This window comes from Schistocerca cancellata, chromosome 8 (assembly GCF_023864275.1).
Source record: "Schistocerca cancellata isolate TAMUIC-IGC-003103 chromosome 8, iqSchCanc2.1, whole genome shotgun sequence".
NCBI classification, from domain to species: Eukaryota; Metazoa; Arthropoda; class Insecta; order Orthoptera; family Acrididae; genus Schistocerca; species Schistocerca cancellata.
The window spans coordinates 563,095,629-563,114,588 of NC_064633.1; the positions used below are offsets into that span (position 1 = coordinate 563,095,629).

General features: G+C 45.5%; 1 protein-coding gene across 1 annotated transcript in view; it reads left to right on the forward strand.

Moving 5' to 3' along the window:
- The window catches only part of LOC126094755 (carbonic anhydrase-related protein 10-like), a 409,556-nt gene that overhangs the window by 377,385 nt on the left and 13,211 nt on the right, over window positions 1-18,960 (forward strand). The window lies entirely within an intron of this gene.

Below are 18,960 nucleotides of genomic sequence, written 5' to 3' on the forward strand. Positions count from 1 at the left end.
CAAGTCCATCTCTGGCTCTTATGCAAGAAGGTATCCGGATGGTATAGATTCACAGTGTTGTTGGATATCCGCTTTGAGGATATCGGGCCACATTCCGTCGAATTGGCGTGTTAGGGTAAACCGAGCGAGATGACGCAGTGGTTAGAACACTCGACACGCCTGGATAGTTCCTCTGAAAAGGGTACGGCCTATTTCATTTCCCAATTTTTTAAGAAGTGGGTAGTAGGAATAATCCATCGAACTACAGACCTATATCATTGACGTCGTTTTGTAGTAGGGTTTTGGAGCATATACTGTATTCAAACATAAAGAATCACCTCGAGGGGAACGATCTATTGATACGTAATCAGCATGGTTTCAGGAAACATCGTTCTTGTGCAACGCAGCTAGCTCTTTATTCGCACGAAGTAATGGCCGCTATCGACAGGGGATCTCAAGTTGATTCCGTATTTCTAGATTTCCGGAAAGCTTTTGACACCGTTCCTCACAAGCGACTTCTAATCAAGCTGCGGGCCTATGGGGTATCGTCTCAGTTGTGCGACTGGATTCGTGATTTCCTGTCAGGAAGGTCGCAGTTCGTAGTAATAGACGGCAAATCATCAAGTAAAACTGAAGTGATATCAGGTGTTCCCCAGGGAAGCGTCCCGGGACCTCTGCTGTTCCTGATCTATATAAAAAACCTGGGTGATAATCTGAGCAGTTCTCTTAGGTTGTTCGCAGATGATGCTGTAATTTACCGTCTAGTAAGGTCATCCGAAGGCCAGTATAAGTTGCAAAGTGATTTAGAAAAGATTGCTGTATGGTGTGGCAGGTGGCAGTTGACGCTAAATGACGATAAGTGTGAGGTGATCCACATGAGTTCCAAAAGAAATCCGTTGGAATTCGATTACTCGATAAATAGTACAATTCTCAAGGCTGTTAATTCAACTAAGTACCTGGGTGTAAAAATTACGAACAACTTCAGTTGAAAAGTTCACATAGATAATATTGTGGGGAAGGCGAGCCAAAGGTAGCGTTTCATTGGCAGGACACTTAGAAGCTGTCACAAGTCCACTAAAGAGACAGCTTACACTACACTCGTTCGTCCTCTGTTAGAACATTGCTGCGCGGTGTGGGATCCTTACCAGGTGGGATTGACGGAGGACATCGAAAGGGTGCAAAAAAGGACAGCTCGTTTTGTATTGTCGCGTAATAGGGGAGAGAGTGTGGCAGGTATGATACGCGAGTTGAGATGGAAGTTATTAAAGCAGATACGTTTTTCGTCGCGGCGAGATCTATTTACGAAATATTCAGTCACCAACTTTCAATTCCGAATGCGAAAATATTTTGTTGAGTCCAACCTACATAGGTAGGAATGATCATCAAAATAAAATTAGAGAAATCAGAGCTCGAACAGAAAGGTTTAGGTGTTCGTTTTTCCCACGCGCTGTTCGGGAGTGAATTTGTAGGGAGATAGTATGATTGTGGTTCGATGAACCCTCTGCCAAGCACTTAAATGTGAATTGCAGAGTCATCTTGTAGATGTATATGTAGATGTAGATCATTGACACAATCCGAGCTTACGCTCAGTCTCTAATGATCTCAATGTCGAAGTGACGTCGAACCCACCCTTCTTTCCTTTTGGTCACATCATTAAGATACAGAGATGATTGGAGGGCCCTCCTCATAATGCTCCAACTCCCTCTAGTACACGACAATTAAGGAGAGATACGGTGGCCTTGCTGGGCAAGGTAGGGTTTCTCAAGCACGAAGACAGGCACCAGTAACTCACCCCGTGTGCGGCCGGGCACTGCCTTGCTGAAATGTAAGTCCAGGATGGCCTGCCATTAAGGATAAGAAAGCGGGGCACAGAACATCGTCGATGTACCGCTGTGCTGTAAGGGTGTCGCTGATGACAACCAAAGGGGTCCTGCTATGAGAAGAAGTGGCCCACCAAACAATTACTCCCGGTTGTGAGACCGTATGGTGGGCGACAGTCGTGTTGGTATCCCTCCGCTGTCCGGGACGGCTCCAGATACGTCCTCGACGGGAAACGTCTTTGACTGAAGTACAGGTGCCTTTAGTCAGGAGACCCGCCTCGAACTGTGCTCCTGTGACCGTCACTACAATAGTATAATTTTACGTAATAAGAGGGCCTGGTTTAAAAAAACTGTTGTAGCAACCAAATTCAAATACACATGTAATAGGTAGATGCTGCCAGGCGTTAATACTACCAAACTACACTCCTGGAAATGGAAAAAAGAACACATTGACACCGGTGTGTCAGACCCACCATACTTGCTCCGGACACTGCGAGAGGGCTGTACAAGCAATGATCACACGCACGGCACAGCGGACACACCAGGAACCGCGGTGTTGGCCGTCGAATGGCGTTAGCTGCGCAGCATTTGTGCACCGCCGCCGTCAGTGTCAGCCAGTTTGCCGTGGCATACGGAGCTCCATCGCAGTCTTTAACACTGGTAGCATGCCGCGACAGCGTGGACGTGAACCGTATGTGCAGTTGACGGACTTTGAGCGAGGGCGTATAGTGGGCATGCGGGAGGCCGGGTGGACGTACCGCCGAATTGCTCAACACGTGGGGCGTGAGGTCTCCACAGTATATCGATGTTGTCGCCAGTGGTCGGCGGAAGGTGCACGTGCCCGTCGACCTGGGACCGGACCGCAACGACGCACGGATGCACGCCAAGACCGTAGGATCCTACGCAGTGCCGTAGGGGACCGCACCGCCACTTCCCAGCAAATTAGGGACACTGTAGCTCCTGGGGTATCGGCGAGGACCATTCGAAACCGTCTCCATGAAGCTGGGCTACGGTCCCGCACACCGTTAGGCCGTCTTCCGCTCACGCCCCAACATCGTGCAGCCCGCCTCCAGTGGTGTCGCGACAGGCGTGAATGGAGGGACGAATGGAGACGTGTCGTCTTCAGCGATGAGAGTCGCTTCTGCCTTGGTGCCAATGATGGTCGTCTGCGTGTTTGGCGCCGTGCAGGTGAGCGCCACAATCAGGACTGCATACGACCGAGGCACACAGGGCCAACACCCGGCATCATGGTGTGGGGAGCGATCTCCTACACTGGCCGTACACCACTGGTGATCGTCGAGGGGACACTGAATAGTGCACGGTATATCCAAACCGTCATCGAACCCATCGTTCTACCATTCCTAGACCGGCAAGGGAACTTGCTGTTCCAACAGGACAATGCACGTCCGCATGTATCCCGTGCCACCCAACGTGCTCTAGAAGGTGTAAGTCAACTACCCTGGCCAGCAAGATCTCCGGATCTGTCCCCCATTGAGCATGTTTGGGACTGGATGAAGCGTCGTCTCACGCGGTCATCACGTCCAGCACGAACGCTGGTCCAACTGAGGCGCCAGGTGGAAATGGCATGGCAAGCTACATCCAGCATATCTACGATCGTCTCCATGGGAGAATAGCAGCCTGCATTGCTGCGAAAGGTGGATATACACTGTACTAGTGCCGACATTGTGCATGCTCTGTTGCCTGTGTCTATGTGCCTGTGATTCTGTCAGTGTGATCATGTGATGTATCTGACCCCAGGAATGTGTCAATAAAGTTTCCCCTTCCTGGGACAATGAATTCACGGTGTTCTTATTTCAATTTACAGGAGTGTATTAGTCTAATAAGCCTTGGTTGCAAAATACTAACACCAATCAATTACAGAGGAATGGGACAAATGGTAGAAAGCAGACCTCGGGGATGATAAGTATGGATTCCGGAACACATGAGGCAATACTGAACCTACGACATTTCATAGAAGATAGTTTAAGGAGAGCCAAACTTTCGTTTCTAGCATTTGTAGTCTTAGAGAAAGCTTTTGACAAAGTTGACAATAATATTCCCATTGAAATTCCGAGGGTAGCAGAGGTAAGGTACAAGGAGCGATAGGCTATTTACAACTTGTACAGAAACCAGGCGGCAGAGTCGAGGGGCATGAAAGGACAGCAGTGTTTGAGAAGGGAGTGAGACAGGCAATGGCAGGAAAAGCATTTATGAAGAAGAGAAATTTGTCAACATCGAATATAGATTTCAGTGTTAGGATGTCCTTTCTGAATGTATTTGTATGGAGTGTAGCCCTGTATGGAAGTGAATCATAGACGATAATGCCAAGGAAAGAGTTTCTGAAGTAGAGGAATTTGTTAACATCGGGTACAGATTTAAGTGTCAGTAAGTATATTCTGACCATGATGATGATGATGAAGTCTCATACTCATTGGCAGAGCGTAGGGGAACGATGCGGGAGACCCGCACCGCCGTATTAGGCAAGGTCCTAGTGGAGGTGGTTTGCCATTGCCTTCCTCCGACCGTAATGTGGCTGAATGGCGACAATGAAGACGACACAACAACACCCAGTCATCTCGAGGCAGATGAAAATCCCTGACCCCGCCGGGAATGGAACCCGGGACCCCGTGCTCGGGAAGCGAGAACGCTACCGCAAGACTACGAGCTGCGGGCTTTCTGACCAAATTTGTATGAAATGTAGCCATGTACAGAAGTGAAACATGAGTGACAAACAGATACAGTTTAGACAAGAGGAAATTAGAAGCTTTTGAAATGTGTTGCTGCAGAAGAATGTTAAAGATTAGATGGGTAGATCACACAACTATCGAGTAAATACTAAACAGAATTGTGGAGCAAAGAAATTTGTAGCACTACCCGAATAATAGAACGGGTGGGTTGGTAGGAAATGTTCTGAGACATCGAGGGACAATCGGTTTAGTACTGGAGGTAAGTTGGAGATTGGTTGATTTGGGATAGGGGACTAAACAGGGACGTCATACGTCCCATCGGATTAGGAAACGATGGGGATGGAAATTATTTCAAAGGAATCATTCAGGCATTTGCCTGAGGTGAATTAGGGAAATCACGGAAAACTTAAATCAGGATAGCCGGACTGTGGTTTGAACCGTCGTCCTCCCGAATGCGAGTCCAGTTTCGTAACCACTGCGCCACCTCGCTCGGTGGAGGGAAGTTTGTGGGGGGGGGGGGGGGGGGGATAAAAATCGTAGAGAGAGAGACCAAGAGATGAATACAGTAAGCAGATTCAGAAGACTATAGGTTGCAGTAGTTATTCTGAGATGAAGAGCCTTGCACTGAATAGTGTAGCATGAAGAGTTGTGTCAAATCTGTTTTCGGACTGAAGACAACAACAACCGCAACAACAGTCAACCTCCGAGTTTTTTTAGAGAATATGTAAAGATTATACGGACGCATTAATCTTCTGCAGTTTTCCATTGCACCGTAGAACAGTTTATATACTGAACCATTTACAACGTAGTAAATGAACGACAAAAGACCAGGTTTAACATCTAGTCGAAATAGAGGTTATTAGCGACGGATTTCAAGCTCACATTGAGTGAAGGATGGGAAAGGAAACAGGCCGTGCCGTTTCAAGAACCATCCCCTCATTTGCGTCGAGCGATTTAGTAAAATTTGGGGGACCCAAAATCTAAATGCCAGACGTGGGTTTGAACCGTCGTTCTTCCGAATGAGAGACCATACATAGGATTAAAGAAAAGAAATTAGTTAAAAGTGACATGCCTGAAATATAAACAAGCGTAGGTAAGGATACAGATTATGACCAATGCATTGAAGTAAACGTGGTTCAGTGGTATCGTAAAATAGTGCCATACGTGTAGGTAATGTGTTCCATGTCTAGAACAATGTCTGTGTGCTACGCACGCCGCAAATGTAGTGCGCACTACGATAACAATCAATATAAACAGTAAATGTCAATAATGCCGTACGACATCAATTATTAATGGTAAATAACATGGGTTAGTGGTACAAGTGTATGGTGTCCCATGTCTACGTGACATGTTACCCATGGCTATAAAAGGTATAGACCCAGCCCTTCTGTTCTATACATACCGCAAACAAAGTCAAAAAGATTGAGCAATACAGTGACAATCAATATAAACAGTGGTGAAGTGCCTATCTTTCATGAAAGGTTATAGAAGAATACTATGCATAGAAAGACGCCTACTTGGCAGAGGCCAATGACATGTATTTAGAATTCAGTAATAGTCAAAATCAACAGTTAAAATGCAATATTTCTATACAAACTCAATCACTGACGGTGTATAACAACCGACCACAATCGTGTGGAAAGCCAAAGTGACATTAATGGTTATAGAAGAATACGATACGTACGTCCAGAGACGTATTTAGTACTAGGCAGGGTAGGCAGCTGCCTAGGGCGGCTGATACTAAGGGGCGGCACATTTTGAGGGGCGGATTACGAACTATTACTTCTTGCTTACGTTTTGTTCACAACTCTTGAAAAGACAATGCGAATTGAACCCGCAAGGAAATGGATATGAATTACATTGGTAGTAATCATCTCAAATCACATCAACGATCTGGACGGGCTACGGAAAAAGGAAAAGTTTTGTTTTAGTAATGATGTTACGTCACGACAATTTGGTCATTATTCTCTTTGTTCAGTGTGGACGGATTTTTTTCAAACTGGATTCTGAGCGCAGCTGTCCCTACCACAGTCAAGGAAAAGCGGTGAACATTAATCATCTGTGCCCCTCTGTTTGTGAGTAATCATTTACTGTCGGGTTTTCATCACAATTCGGTCGTCGTACGATGCCATGATGATAGTTTTTAGGGACGGGGGAAGTTCAAACCGTGGGCGTGAAGGGGGGGGGGGGTGGGGGGAATATGAAGTATTTTTAATATTCTGGTAGGCGAATAGCGACTTGTAAGTATTGATAAAGAGTCCTGCCCCGGTAGCTGAGTGCTAAAAAATAAAAAAAAGGTGGTCAGCGTGACAGACTGTCAATCCTAAGGTCCCAGGTTCGATTCCCGGCTGGATCGAAGATGACATTTCATTTCATGTCATTGATAAAGAAGTTACAGTTCCGATGCAACTAAAACCTACGTTATAAAAACATTTCAATCATTTTCTTGAAATAAAAGCACTCGATTACACTATATTTTCCCTTTCCCTGAGGGATGGGGGGGGGGGGGGGGGAGGTGGGGAGCGGGAGCGGATCCCCCTTGCACCCCGGGTACAGAAGTCACATGATGGGTACATATGCGAGCTCACTCAAGTGTCAAGAGTTTGAATGAATTCTCTCAAGCGCAATTCACATAAACTTAATCTGTTTCGTGTGAACTGTTTCAACTTTAGTTATTTACTTGGTATTATTGGAACATCCGTCAGATTTTTGTGCATCGGGAGGTTGCAGCGTCATTGCGAATTGGAAGCTTGCAGCGTCACTTGACTTTCGTGAAATGCAGGAAGACCTACGAACGATCGATGGTAGGTGATAGTGGAATGTGAACAGCCATAAACTTAACGTATTTCGAATAAATAGTGAAGTTATCCATCACGCTGTTTGCATAAAATCGCTGCAAACAGCAAAAGGCCTAAATCACTTAGGAGTAACCATCCAGAACGACTTACATTGGAGTGACTACGTATAAATAATTATACAGGGTGCTACAAAAAGGTACGGCCAAACATTCAGGAAACATTCCTCACACACAAATAAAGAAAAGATGTTATGTTGACATGTGTCCCGAAACGCTGAATTTCCATGTTATAGCTCATTTTAGTTTCGTCAGTATGTACTGTACTTCCTCGATTCACTGCCAGTTTGCCCAATTAAAGGAAGTTGACTTTGGTGCTTGTGTTGACATGCGACTCATTGCTCTATAGTACTAGCATCAAGCACATCAGTACGTAGCACCAGCAGGTTAGTGTTCACCACGAACGTGGTTTTGTAGTCAGTGCAATGTTTACTAATGCGGAGTTGGCAGATGCCCATTTGATGTATGGATTAGCACGGGGCAATAGCCGTGGCGCGGTACGTTTGTATCGAGACAGATTTCCAGAACGAAGATATCCCGACAGGAAGACGTTCGAAGCAATTGATCGGCGTCTTAGGGAGCACGGATAATTCCAGCCTATGACTCGCGACTGGGGAAGACCTAGAACGACGAGGACACCTGCAATGGACGAGGCAATTATTCGTGCAGTTGACGATAACCCTAATGTCAGCGTCAGAGAAGTTGCTGCTGTACAAGGTAACGTTGACCACGTCACTGTATGGCGAGTGCTACGTGAGAACCAGTTGTTTCCGTACCATGTACAGCGTGTGCAGGCACTATCACCAGCTGATTGGCCTCCACGGGTACACTTCTGCGGATGGTTCATCCAACAATTTGTCAATCCTCATATCGGTGCAAATGTTCTCTTTACGGATGAGGCTTCCTTCCAACGTGATCAAATTGTAAATTTTAACAATCAACATGTGTGGGCTGACGAGAATCCGCATGCAATTGTGCAATCACGTCATCAACACAGATTTTCCGTGAACGTTTGGGCAGGCATTGTTGGTGATGTATTGATTGGGCCCCATGTTCTTCTACCTACGCTCAATGGAGCACATTATCATCATTTCATACGGGATACTCTACCTGTGCTGATAGAACATGTGCCTTTACAAGTACGACACAACATGTGGTTCACGCACGATGGAGCTCCTGCACATTTCAGTCGAAGTGTTCGTACGCTTCTCAACAACAGATTCGGTAACCGATGGATTGGTAGAGGCGGACCAATTCCATGGCCTCCACGCTCTCCAGACCTCAACCCTCTTGACTTTCATTTATGGGGGCATTTGAAAGCTCTTGTCTACGCAACACCGGTACCAAATGTAGAGACTCTTCGTGCTCGTGTTGTGGACGGCTGTGATACAATACGCCATTCTCCAGGGCTGCATCAGCGCATCAGGGATTCCATACGACGGAGGGTGGATGCATGTATCGTCGCTAACGGAGGACATTTTGAACATTTCCTGTAACAAAGTGTTTGAAATCACGCTGGTACGTTCTGTTGCTGTGTGTTTCCATTCCATGATTAATGTGATTTGAAGAGAAGTAATAAAATGAGATCGAACATGGAAAGTAAGCGTTTCCGGACACATGTCCACATAACATATTTTCTTTATTTGTGTGTGAGGAATGTTTCCTGAAAGTTTGGCCCACCTTTGTGAATCACCCTGTATAAAAATCGGAAAACAAATTGAGATTCATTTCAAGAATTATAAGGAAATGAATTCAGCCACGAAAGACGCAGATTACAAAAGACTTATTCGATCGATTATACAATAGTGCTCAGCAGTCTGGAAAACCTTATGAGGTTGGTTTAAGAGAGAGATAAAGTTTTGACAGGGGATCAGTTACTCGGCGCGAGAGGGCTACGAAGATCAACAAACTCCAGTGGTAGCCGCTACCAGAGAGGCATTGTCCATCACGCAGTGTTTTAATGCTGGAATTTCGAGATAGTACTTCCCAGAACGAGTTGGGCTACATATTAGTTCGTCCCACAAATATCTTGCGAAAACCGGAGAAATCAAAGCTAATCAAAGCTAATACAACTGTTTATCACAATCATTCCTTCAATGTAGTGTTAGTAAATGGAACACGAAAAGGGGGGAAATAATAGTGGTGCGATAGCTACCCTCCGCCACACACCATTAAGTTGGTTTGTGGAGTAAACTCGTAGATAATGTTGAAGTGAGTTCTTATGCATTTTCTGACCTGAATTGTTGAAACTAATGTACATGAATTTGTACAAGCGCTTTATGCATGTAGGAAAGTGAAGAGCTCTACTTGACCTCGCCAGAACGTAGGCTATGCAGTCAGGCTCAATTATCTAGAATGAAATTTTCGCTCTACAGTGCAGTGTGCGCTGATAAGAAACTTCATGGCAGATTAAAACTGTGTGCCGGACTGAGACTCGAACTCGGGAAGTGCTCTACCAACTGAGCTACCCAAGCACGACTCACGCCCCGTCCTCACAGCACTTGTCCGCGGAAGGCAAAGGTCCCGAGTTCGAGTCTCGGTCCGGCACACATTTTAATCTGCCAGGAAGTTTCAGGCTCAATTATTTTTGTGGCTGATTCATGTTTTTGGTATAGCTCACTTTTCATCGTCATGAATGTAACTAGGGTAAAAAATAGTTCAGAATTTATCTCCACATTTCGGTGGCAGTTCTGTTCGTCGGCATTTCGATTACAAATTCTTAAAATAGGAATTTATTTACTGGTCCAGTGCGCTCTGATATTAGCATCAGTTGATGGTAAGGCAGTGGACAATGACACGTTTTGCACAACAGCGCCCATAGAACGTGAGGAGCGTTAGTACAAGTTTAGCTTAACACTACTGTAACTGGCAAAGCGAGATACGGTAGCCCTGTAAGGGTTAGGAACCAACAGCCACCGCTACCGACCAGAGCTGAGTTGTTTCACTTGCTCTGACTGCTTCGATCGAGTCTCATAAATAGAGGAGGCGGTTTCGTCCGAGGACGCAGGTAAACACTGTCAACAGTAGTGATCGATTTGTGCCCCAGCGGCGTACAGAGACGAATGTGTTGCTCTGCGGTGTATGCTGAAATGGCGCACCTGAACTGTGAGCCAAACTGGCGCATCTTGCTTCAAGAATGGATCGTCCATCAAAAATAACATTTGTGCGATGTAGTTTGAAAATTATTGTGAGAAAGATACAGGGTGTTTCAAAAATGACCGGTACATTTGAAACGGCAATAAAAACTAAACAAGCAGCGATAGAAATACACCGTTTGTTGCAATATGCTTGGGACAACAGTGCATTTTCAGGCAGACAAACTTTCGGAATTACAGTAGTTACAATTTTCAACAACAGATGGCGCTGCGGTCTGGGAAACTGTATAGTACGATATTTTCCACATATCCACCATGCGTAGCAATAATATGGCGTAGTCTCTGAATGAAATTACCCGAAACCTTTGACAACGTGTCTGGCGGAATGGCTTCACATGCAGATGAGATGTACTGCTTCAGCTGTTCAATTGTTTCTGGATTCTGGTGGTACACCTGGTCTTTCAAGTGTCCCCACAGAAAGAGGTCACAGGGGTTCATGTCTGGCGAATAGGGAGGCCAATCCACGCCGCCTCCTGTATGTTTCGGATAGCCCAAAGCAATCACACGATCATCGAAATATTCATTCAGGAAATTAAAGACGTCGGCCGTGTGATGTGGCCGGGCACCATCTTGCATAAACCACGAGGTGTTCGCAGTGTCGTCTAAGGCAGTTTGTACCGCCACAAATTCACGAAGTATGGCCATATAGCGTGATGCAGTAATCGTTTCGGATCTGAAAAATGGGCCAACGATTCCTTTGGAAGAAATGGCGGCCCAGACCAGTACATTTTGAGGATGCAGGGACGATGGGACTGCAACATGGGGCTTTTCGGTTCCCCATATGCGCCAGTTCTCTTTATTGACGAAGCCGTCCAGGTAAAAATAAGCTTCGACAGTAAACCAAATGCTGCCCACATGCATATCGCCGTCATCAATCCTGTGCACTATATCGTTAGCGAATGTCTCTCGTGCAGCAATGGTAGCGGCGCTGAGGGGTTGACGCGTTTGAATTTTGTATGGATAGAGGTGTAAACTCTAGCGCATGAGACGATACGTGGACGTTGGCGTCATTTGGACCGCAGCTGCAACACGGCGAACGGAAACCCGAGGCCACTGTTGGATCACCTGCTGCACTAGCTGCGCGTTGCCCTACGTAGTTGCCGTACGCGGTCGCCTTACCTTTCCAGCACGTTCATCCGTCACGTTCCCAGTCCGTTGAAATTTTTCAAACAGATCCTTTATTGTATCGCTTTTCGGTCCTTTGGTTACATTAAACCTCCGTTGAAAACTTCGTCTTGTTGCAACAACACTGTGTTCTAGGCGGTGGAATTCCAACACCAGAAAACTCCTGTGTTCTAAGGAATAAACCATGTTGTCTACAGCACACTTGCACGTTGTGAACAGCACACGCTTACAGCAGAAAGACGACGTACAGAATGGCGCACCCACAGACTGCGTTGCCTTCTATATCTTTCACATCACTTGCAGCGCCATCTGTTGTTGAAAATTGTAACTACTGTATTTTCGAAAGTTTGTCCGCCTGAAAATGTACTGTTGTCCCAAGCACATTGCAACAAACGGTGTATTTCTATCGCTGCTCGTTTAGTTTTTATTGCCGTTTCAAATATACCGGTCATTTTTGAAACACCCTGTATATGTCCGTATGACGTGCTTGCCGTTTCAATATTACTGCCGATGGTGGCAGGCATACATACACGATAACAGTTTAATCAAAGTTGAACCTTTTCTGAGACTCCTGAATGGGGGCAGAATTACACAACATTTATTTCTTCAAGCACATTACAAAGCTGTCCTACTGAGGAAATGGAAATTGGGGTCAGAAATCTTACATTTCTGTACCGGAGATGGTTCCTCCTGACTCGGTTGACTGTTTCGTTACACTGTCTGCTACGAAGAGTCCATCAGCAGTTTCTGTCCTTTGGATGGTTGTTACGAGTGTAGTCCGGTCCGGTGTTTGTGTTCTCGTGCCATCAGTCTATGATGCCCTGTGGAAAGGTCTGGAATTTAAGGCACGCCGTTGATTCAAAACTGGTGCATGTCAGGCTGATCTTCCTTTCTTAGATATTTCTGTAGAGAGTTTTATGCATTGTTACGCTATTTTTATTCCTTGTTCCCTGAGGATATTCGCAATTCTCGGTTTCAGACTGTTTCCATATGTGAGAGGGTATTTGCTTGATGGTTGATTTTTTGTTTTGTGCTTTTGGTGTGTAGCGGCACTGATACTGGTATGTGTGTGTGTGTGTGTGTGTGTGTGTGTGTGTGTGTTTGTGGTAGATGATGTGAGTCACTGGGTATATGTATCGTGTATCATTTTTTATGTTTTTCTAGATTTTAGCGTTCAGTTTTGTCACTAGAGATTCTTGGTATCCGTTATTTTTCTGTGTCTGAATTATTATCTTCAGTTCCTTGTAGGTACATTTCTCAAGTAGTACTGTGTATAGTTCATGGAGCAGATATCTGAGGACACATTCTTTTAGGGTTTGTGGCTGGATAAGTGACAGGTTTAATATTGTGTATGTTGTGGTGTTTCCCTGTAAATGCTGAATGAGTGCTGGCTATTTTTCTTTGTGGTGGATATATCTAGGAAGACTATTTTGCTTGTTTGCTCTGTCTCTAAGGTGAACTTTATGCTCTGCATGTAGTTGTTCTATTTTATGTTCTGATTCATGTACCAAGCAGAGGACGTCATCCATGTGTCTCCAGTATCTCTGTGGTACAATCACAGATTTTGAAGTACTAAGAAGCTCGTAGTCTAAAACTGTTCTGAGCACAAACTGATTGCCTTAGCACCCAGCTATAAGAATGTCGTATTTGAATACCAACAGAACATAGTGTACTGGCGTTAAGAGCACAAGAGTGCGGATAACGTCTGCTGGTGGGAAAGTGGAGATGCTTCACGTTACAGAGAGGTAGGATGATTAGAGAGAAGCATTCTGTGGATAAGCGCTGCCTCAGAAACAAAACATGAGCTCTGCCCGGACCAGGAAATCAGCCGTGTAGTATTTCAAAGGTAACGTCAAAGCTTTCGCTTCAAATGATCTGAGGAAGAAAAACCAAACATGGCAGCAGCAAGTGGATCTGAGCACAGCTCCACGAGTTCACTGCCTGTTTGACCTGCCTGAAAGAGACAGGACTGCCGTGCGTGTCTTGTTGAACTGTAGAAGAACGAAGGACGGAAGATAAGGGTCCAACGTCCAGTTGACATCAAGGTCATCGCAGATGGAGGACAACCTCGGACTGATTCGGGAGTAGGAACAAAATCGGTCGTGTTCTGGCAAAGGAACCATTCTGGCATTTTTCCGGAGCGATTTTGGGCAAACATGGAAAATCTAAATCAGTATGGCCGGACGTGGGGTTGAACTGTCATCTTCCAGAATGCCAGTGCAGTGTGCTAACGACTGCGCCACCTCGCTCGGTTGGGCCGAAGAGTGCGTGTAGAAAAGATGCATAGTTAGGCAGATAGATAGGTAGAGAGAGAGAGAGAGAGAGAGAGAGAGAGAAAGAGACTAGTGTGTTACGTGTTACTGTGGACAACTATCGCGTTCATTCGACATCATCGTTGAAATATGCAGTAGTGCGAGTTAGGTTCACTCAGGTGCTGCTCACCGCCAGTGATATGGAAATGTAATGTAACAATCAGATTCATTCGGCTACAGTACACTGAAACTACACTCCTGGAAATGGAAAAAAGAACACATTGATACCGGTGTGTCAGACCCACCATACTTGCTCCGGACACTGCGAGAGGGCTGTACAAGCAATGATCACACGCACGGCACAGCGGACACACCAGGAACCGCGGTGTTGGCCGTCGAATGGCGCTAGCTGCGCAGCATTTGTGCACCGCCGCCGTCAGTGTCAGCCAGTTTGCCGTGGCATACGGAGCTCCATCGCAGTATTTAACACTGGTAGCATGCCGCGACAGCGTGGACGTGAACCGTATGTGCAGTTGACGGACTTTGAGCGAGGGCGTATAGTGGGCATGCGAGAGGCCGGGTGGACGTACCGCCGAATTGCTCAACACGTGGGGCGTGAGGTCTCCACAGTACATCGATGTTGTCGCCAGTGGTCGGCGGAAGGTGCACGTGCCCGTCGACCTGGGACCGGACCGCAGCGACGCACGGATGCACGCCAAGACCGTAGGATCCTACGCAGTGCCGTAGGGGACCGCACCGCCACTTCCCAGCAAATTAGGGATACTGTTGCTCCTGGGGTATCGGCGAGGACCATTCGAAACCGTCTCCATGAAGCTGGGCTACGGTCCCGCACACCGTTAGGCCGTCTTCCGCTCACGCCCCAACATTGTGCAGCCCACCTCCAGTGGTGTCGCGACAGGCGTGAATGGAGGGACGAATGGAGACGTGTCGTCTTCAGCGATGAGAGTCGCTTCTGCCTTGGTGCCAATGATGGTCGTATGCGTGTTTGGCGCCGTGCAGTTGAGCGCCACAATCAGGACTGCATACGACCGAGGCACACAGGGCCAAAACCCGGCATCATGGTGTGGGGAGCGATCTCCTACACTGGCCGTACACCACTGGTGATCGTCGAGGGGACACTGAATAGTGCACGGTACATCCAAACCGTCATCGAACCCATCGTTCTACCATTCCTAGACCGGCAAGGGAACTTGCTGTTCCAACAGGACAATGCACGTCCGCATGTATCCCGTGCCACCCAACGTGCTCTAGAAGGTGTAAGTCAACTACCCTGGCCAGCAAGATCTCCGGATCTGTCCCCCATTGAGCATGTTTGGGACTGGATGAAGCGTCGTCTCACGCGGTCTGCACGTCCAGCACGAACGCTGGTCCAACTGAGGCGCCAGGTGGAAATGGCATGGCAAGCCGTTCCACAGGACTACATCCAGCATCTCTACGATCGTCTCCATGGGAGAATAGCAGCCTGCATTGCTGCGAAAGGTGGATATACACTGTACTAGTGCCGACATTGTGCATGCTCTGTTGCCTGTGTCTATGTGCCTGTGGTTCTGTCAGTGTGATCATGTGATGTATCTGACCCCAGGAATGTGTCAATAAAGTTTCCCCTTCCTGGGACAATGAATTCACGGTGTTCTTATTTCAATTTCCAGGAGTGTATATTGTGGAAACGTATTGGTAAAGACAACAATTATCTTCATTTGGCTGCAGTCCATTACCACTGAGCTATTGATGTGTGTCTCTGTGTTCAGCTGTCAGGCTCATTCAGCTGCAGAACATCGGCGCTGAAGTGTGAAAACGAGCTACTACTGACATCAATTAGTTTCATTTCTTCGCTGTGCATAACGAGAAAAATCGTGCTGCTGTGGACAATTAACTTCATTTCGATACAGCACATAACAACTGAAGTATTGTAGCACGATACTGCAGGCAGTTATTTTCATTTTAGTGCAGCACATCAAGCACAGATATATAGAAATATGTCTCGTGAACAATAATAATGCGTGGTATATTGCACCTGGTGTACAACAATGTAGCAGTCTGGAGGAGACATCTGATCAGGTTTCAGCGTTACTAGCGGTAAAGGGCTCTGAAAGGTACTAAACCTTTCTATCAAAAATTGATTTAGGTGGATATGCAGAACCATGCATACTTGGTCTCATTTCCCACTTTAAAAGCTCTTACAGTTGAGTTTACGAGTGGCCCAGTGTGTTTTATACATGATAAAGCCAAGATAATGCTATCTGTATCATATTAACTGTACGTATCTCATTTTAAAGTCAAGTGCTTTGTCACCAGACTTGTAATTATCTGTGTCACATTACCTGCAAGTACACCATTTTCAAGTCAAAATACTAAATCTCGACGGATAAGGCAAAAATTGTAAACACATTAATTAAAAGGTAAAATGTATACGTATATTTAATTCAGCTATGCCACTTACCATCTCAAGACTTAATTATGCCAACATAAAACCTTTACACGTCAGTTGTGATAGTCACTTACGGAGTCTTCGGCGTATTTAGTGTATTATGTGCATAGTGGTGCCATAGGGTAAATTTCCAAACCTCGGTGTGAGTTCATCAAAGATTACACGGTACGCACTTTAGTTTTCTGACACCATTGGGAAGTGAAGTTATAAATTATGAGATCTAAGGAAATTCTGAAACCCTAGCATTTTGGTGTTATTTCTAATGATGTGTTTTATCTGCGAAACGGCCTTCAACCATTAAGTGATATCGCACTGAAGTGTTTTCGAATATCAGAGTTTCAAAGAAGGTAAAATATCTAATTGGTGACTTAGCACGACGTACTGTAATTTTTATGCTATGTAATGGAAGGTCTTTCAGCTGACAAGATTTTTCCTTTATCCTGTAACTGAGACCCACTTATTAACGCAGTCATTAAAGTAAAAATAAATTTGTTCTTCGTTTCTCTATCCTTTTCCTGTTGTACTTACATTCTTTTGCCTGTAACAGGTGGAAATGGTTTGAAATCGGCACAGTTTTCAGTTCTAGAGCCAGAATTATTGGAAAGCAGAAATAGCTTCCTAATATTATAAAATGTATAACATCTCAATCATTTTGATTATTTAAAGATTGGCTCTAAATTGGCAGCGCTGAAAGCAATCCCTTCTCTTTGAAAAAGAAGTTATAGAATTAAAAACGAACCTAAGCACTTGACGGACAGGAGAATCGGTATCAATGTGGAGAGGCAGTCTGTGGAAATATACTGGTAACTTTCAGGTGCGGGACCCACGCACAGTGGCGGTATATAGGAGAAAGTGTACCAATATTTTTCACTATAGATTGAGCTGTGGATGGTTGGAATTGACTCTGCGGAACTCACGTAGGATACAAGCTCGTTGTAGATCAGGACGGTGGGAAATTTGGTGGTGTGGTATGGTATGCAGGAGAGTGAAGAGAAACAATCACTGTCGGAACAGGCTTTGAAGGCCCAACGGTACCGATCGGGCATCGCCTCATGCGGATAAGGAGGAGCACCTAGTCAACACACGGTCCGATCGGCCGTTGTCAGCTTTCGTGAGAGGATGCGAAAAGTGAGACGCAGTATAAGACATCTAGTCATTAAAGGGGACATAAGAAAACCTCGCTGGTGCAGATGTAAAGCTGACACTTGCGTGGGAGAGAATGGGTTAGACGAAGGCATTGTAGGGCGGTTTCCTCATTTCCCTGTTAAGTTAACGGTTGAAGGTTCATCCGGCGTAGAGATGAGTCCAACTACTACAGATTTGTAGGGAATGTGTTGTGCATTCGCAGTAAATCTCTTGCCCCAGAGGATATTCAGTGTTTAGTTTGTGTTTGTTCTGTGAACTGTAATGAATGGTCTTATATGACGTAAGGAATTATTTGTGCGCTTCTTCTCCTAGAAGGCATTATCGATAGATGATGTCGACTGACAAGGTGAGAACACGTTTATTAGAAGCGACATTGTTTCAGATGCGTTCTGTTTGTACGTTACCAAGGTACATATATGACGTCAAAGTCTATATAAAACATTTGCACAAAAAGTATACCTTCCGTGCTGCTCTACTGTTCCCTTATTAGGAAGCTCCGTTTGTCGTATATCAGTCCAAACGGCGGACCTCACACGATTGGCAAAAAGTATAATAAACAAAAACAATCTAATGACTGGTGGACGATGTGTGATTAGTAACTAAAGAGATTTTTTTTTTTGTTTAGAGAAATGTAAATATCGCGTTGAATTGCCGGCTGCGATACCCTGTTGGAGGGTTTAACCGCCTGTCGAACACGTTGTTCTTCCGCAGGTCATTTTGCTCTCTTCTTACGCATAGATGAGAGTTGCGTTGTGTATGTGTTTTCAGAGTGTAGATGAGTGTAATACTGCAGACTCTTGTGTAGCGTATAGGTATGCTTGTGTTTTATAGTGACACGGGAGAGGGTGAAACTTACGGCAAGAAAGGAAGAATGAATTGAGTGTTGGTATTAATAACGATCATCCTCCTTTACCTCCTCTGCATTACTGCAGATGACGTGTCACTGAGCACATTTGTTCTGTGCATGCGGTACACGTGAGGCGCCTAGTTGTTTCCACTGCACTGTGTGGAGTGCGAAGGTTCTGTTATAGTTCACTAACCTGCTGTCTTCAAGTTGATGGCCCCAGCCCATAAAACAGCACGCAGGTCGTAGGTTCTGTATCTTGACGCTGAAACTGACATTTAGTGAGGTTCTGTTCTGAAATTATGTGTCACTTCACTGGGATGCCACACGTGTATTTTAATATAGCCACACGAGAAAACTAGATGATCTTAATACAACACCTTCTGATACAGCACAGTACATGATCAAACACAATGTTTACGAAAATGTATCTTCACACTATTTGTGGCACGTGTCTGTGCCTCATGACTACCGAAATGAATCTTTTAATACTGAATACTGGCAAACACATTCTGCCAAAGAGAACATGGATGTATATCTCGACTGCCTAATCCAGAGTGACGAACAGGAACTTAAATAAAAATTGGAAACACATCCTACGACAGACAACATGTCTGTTCTTCTCGACTGCCTAATCCAGAGTGACGAA